We start from the raw sequence: 4,396 nt of genomic DNA, 5'->3' as shown, positions 1-4,396 counted from the left end.
TTGCAACCAAGGCAGGTTCAAGGAATGAATGCCTCAGCACTGATATCTCCACTGCTGTGGCAGCAGCACTAGGAAGCCAAGGATCACAATACAGAAAACAAGGATGTTAATTCTGCCTAAATAACAGACCGAGTTTCCTCCACCCGGCTGTTCTGGGGAGCTAATTACACACATTCCCAAATCAAAGAAATGTGAAACAGTCTGCAAATGATTGCAATGTTGATGTGTTGGCAGTCCAAACCATGACATATGGTTCTTCACTTTGCATCCTAGAGAACAGGCTCATGAGCAACGCTCCTTACGCAAAATTATGTCGTAAATAACAGAAAGAGGCTGATTTTAGAAATGTACTTGAGGTGGCCTCCCTTCTTAGCCCCAGGAGAAGACAGCCAGTGTTTCACCAGAGCTGCTGCCAGCCTGGTGATAGGTTTCCAAATGTACCCCCCTTGAGGGGGAAGGAAGGTGAATCATATCCAGGCAGGATCCCAGCTCAGTCTATACCCACACACAAACTTTGCTAGAACAGCGCTCAGGTTGTTAAGTCAGAATTTTGGCACTAACACTCTCTGAGTATTGTGTGCACCTGCATGTGCCACCAGCTCTGCTTTGGGAACGCTCTGCAGCGCTCATCAGCAGGATCTGGACCTCAAAGTTCATCAGCTGGACCTACAATGCAGACCTCAAGGAATAAGGGATACCTGCACAGACCATCTGTAGGCCAGGAGGGGAGAGGGATGAGACATGAGCACCTCAAGGGCTTTCACACACCTCCACCCACAGCAGCCACGAGGAGGTCCATCGATCTGCGGTCCCAGCCAAGGAGGTGAGCGTCGCTCCCGGTGGCACCGGGTTTGAGACATTCCCCAAAAGTGAGACTTTCCTCTTTCTTCCTCCTTTATGCTGCCCTTGCCTTAGCATTACCCCTTCCTCTACTCCAGCAGTGCCTCACTGTCTTCCTTTATAACCTGACCTACTGCCACCACCCCATCTCAGTCCCTTCTCATCCTCTATCCCTCAAGGACACCCCAGCAGAACCCCTGAGGACCAGACCAGCACTCTCTCTTGGTAAGAACAGAAGTGACTTCCCCTGTGCAAAGGTTAAGGACAGAGCTGATTTATTTGCTCCTTGCCCTTGGGACTACAAAACTCAGATGCACAGAGCAGCATCTCTGCACTGAGCACCCTGGGGCACTGAGATCAAGATTTTGGTCCAGAAGACAGGTAACTCCGACTCTCATGCCTGCATCCTCAAACCATGCTCCTCTTGCCCCATCAGGACCACAAGGCAGCAGGAATAGGCAATGAGAAGTGTGACCTGCACCACTCCTCCCTTAAGATCATAATTTTAAGGTTTTAGCCCTGGGCAAGGGGTTATTTTTATGTGCTCAACACATAAAATTGTGCTCGGGACACAAGTCCTTTGCTGTGGAGTTTATTAGTCCAGGAAAGGCTAAAGGGGCATAGTGCCTTTGCACTTACCTGCCTTACTGCACACTGAAATCCCACATTTTGGGATGTCAAGGGCCACTAGTTGCCCTCCTCTCACTCTGCCTGTGCTTGTCCTTCAAATGGGCAAATATAACTCTGTTAATGGCATAGAGGAAAGCTCAAAGAGGCCACAGGAGCATTGTGCCTCTTGGGAAGGAGACAGCAGATAAACAGGATTAAGGAATTTTGCATAGCTCAACCTGCCAATTTCTGTAAAAAGGAAATGTAGGCAGTGCCTGCAGACCTGATCCAGAGGAAAAGCCTTTGAAATGCCTGCCAGATAAAATGTGTTAAGATACAAGCAGCTTTTCCTCTGTAACAGTGCAGGGAACAGCCCTCCCCTCCCTCTGTGGAGACCACCCTGTGCCAGGCACAGTTTGTGGTGTGTAGCTGGATGACAGGAGCTCTGGGAGCCAGGAAAGCTGTCCTGATCCTGCATCACAGGCTGCTGCTAGGGCTGGAATTCAAACAGGGAAATCCCCTGCAAAACATTCTGGTTTGGACCAGACAGAAAAATTTCACAGAGAATTGGTTTCCCAGAAAACTCTGGATTTTTTTTCACCTCTTTCTGTTGTTGTTGAAAAGTGTTGAAAACTAAAATATTGGAAATAAAGTAGGAAGTGGCAGGATTTTTGATTTTCTTTAGAGACAGTGTTTGGATTTTTCAGGTTAGTTCTGACATCTGGTCTCACAGAAGTGTATTCTGCTGTGGTTAGGGTTTTGTCCTGTAGGAAGGTGATAATAGGGGGGCCACCCTGATATCACACAACTCTACCCTCAGTAGTCTTGCTGCTCGGGAAAAGAGGATATGCCTGTAACTTGCCTCTGCACTGGGAAAAGAGTGTGTCTCTCCAAAACCAGAGTCCTTAATATCCTCTCCTTGCTCCTGGTCACAGCACTGCAGGATGAACACTGATTTTTGTGAACTCTCTGAGATCAAGCATACAGTGAAACCTGTGAGGGCTCTGCTCATTAAAGCCAAGGGGAAGATATTGGGAGAAAGGGCAGAAACACTGTAAAAATAGGTTGCTGCTGTGGGATCAGCTGCATGGACCACCAGCCCAGCTCATACGGTGTCACTGGCTGCCCTGTTGTGGCTCTGCCTTTTTGCCCCTCAGGTTTGGAAGGGAGTGGTACCTTGAAAGCACTAAGCCAGGTTTGGGCATTTTAATGGAGCTGGGGAGAGTGGGGAGAAGAAAATTAGAGCAGAAACCAGCACAGTCTAAGCACTCCCAGCAACACAGCCATAAGGGTGCTCTGACAGGGATAACAGCAACATCCATCATCCCAGCTAGAGGACAAGAACCTCTTCCTGCTGCCTCTGCCAGGAAGCCAGAAATCCTCAGCAGAGCCCTGGGGTAGGCACATGGGGACAGCAGCTGGCACAAGATCATGGTGGTGGTCTGGAGCACAGCAAAACCCAGCCCAGGGTTTTTGAGGCAGGAACAACCCATCGCTTGGAAACATGGACAAAAGGATGTGGCAGGATGTGTGTCCCCTGGGGTAGGAATGAGGCAACTGGTGCAGGGCATGGTGGTGTGAGGTGTTGGGGATTTCCTGAGTGCTTGAGGTGCTCATACAGGATTTGGCCATGTCTCTACAAGTGAGGGGAGTGGGACAGCCCTTGGGCAGCTGCCAGTGATGGAAAGTGAGGTCGGTGCTCCTCAGTGGGAGTTTCAGGTTGGGCAACCTGGTCCCATCTTTGCAAGAAGGTTGAATCTGCAGCCCCTGTACATATAGGGTCAAATCAAACCCCAGCATACATAACCACAAAAAAGTGCTGCACTCTTGGGGCATTTATTTCTAACCAGGTCAAGCTAAAATGAAGGAAAAGCTTTTCATTATTTTTTTAATTTTAGGGAGATTTTTAATTATTTATTTTCAGGTAGTGATTAAGAAAAACTTTTTTCATAGTTGGTCTGGACAACCTTTTATAAACTTTTCTCTTGCACAAGTGTCACCCACCACTAGTGAGTTATAAAGAGTTAAGTGAGGAGTCATGTCTGGTTTTCCTGCACCTTACCTGAATTTTCTCTCTTTCGCATTGTGTCACATTTTTTCTAACTCTCAGGGTGCTCCTGTCCTTGGATGAGGTTTCAGTGTGGCTGTTAAATCCTGTTTGGATGGACTTCCAGCCAGCCCCAGACAGCTGAAAGCTTGACTGCACAGCATGTGAGATAGGACCATTTTGGAGCAGGCATGGCGAGAAGCTCCTTCTCCAGACGAGGTCTGACATGTGGTGGGTGTGTTTCCAAAGCAGCCCATCCCTTCCCTGCTCTCCTGGGCCTGGGGGGCTGTGGGCAATGTGCTTTGTTGGCCCCCTCCACAGTGGAGTGTGCCCTGCCCTTTGCCCTGCCAGGTCACTCCAATTCTCGTTCCAGCCATTGCAGAATCATCAGAAGTTGGCAGCACCCAGAGACAATGCCCAGGGCTGTGAGGAGGGTGGAAAACCTTGAGTGGAGAAAGGGAAAGGGATGGTGGCCCTGACAATGCAAATTGGTGACAGCCTATGGAGATACTGACAGCAGCTGTGCTTGCTGACAGACCAAGGGCTGGCCATGCTGCCAGCAAGCTCAGCTGTGTCCTGGACTGTCCTGAGCACTGATGCAGCTGGATGGTAAATGTTCATAAATGTTGGGCCTGAAGCTTTACCTCAGATCATGTCCTGAGAAGAAACTCAACTACCTCTGCAAGTGGAGGTTGTCTCTCATCATGGCTTAAGAGATAGGTAAGAGAAGATCTAAGTTTGGAAGATTTGTCAAAGAAAAGGTTTTTGGTTTTTTTGAAGAAAAGTAGTCCAAAGTCATAGCTCAGCTGCTAAAAAGGTGGAATTAAATAGGTCAAGCTGTAGAGCAGTGCCACTTTATGCCAGCTAAAGGAACTAGCTTCTCATCTCCTAGACTGTTTC

General features: G+C 48.6%; 1 long non-coding RNA gene across 1 annotated transcript; it reads left to right on the top strand.

Moving 5' to 3' along the window:
• Positions 1-553: 553 nt before the first annotated feature.
• Positions 554-4,048, top strand: LOC139680737 (uncharacterized). Its single transcript, XR_011699402.1, has 3 exons — positions 554-823; positions 1,020-1,065; positions 3,560-4,048. It is a non-coding gene; the product is annotated as an uncharacterized lncRNA (long non-coding RNA).
• Positions 4,049-4,396: the final 348 nt, after the last annotated feature.

This window comes from Pithys albifrons, chromosome 1 (genome assembly GCF_047495875.1).
Source record: "Pithys albifrons albifrons isolate INPA30051 chromosome 1, PitAlb_v1, whole genome shotgun sequence".
NCBI lineage: Eukaryota > Metazoa > Chordata > Aves > Passeriformes > Thamnophilidae > Pithys > Pithys albifrons.
Note: the sequence above shows the minus strand (reverse complement) of the source record. Positions and strands in the feature narration are given on the sequence as shown.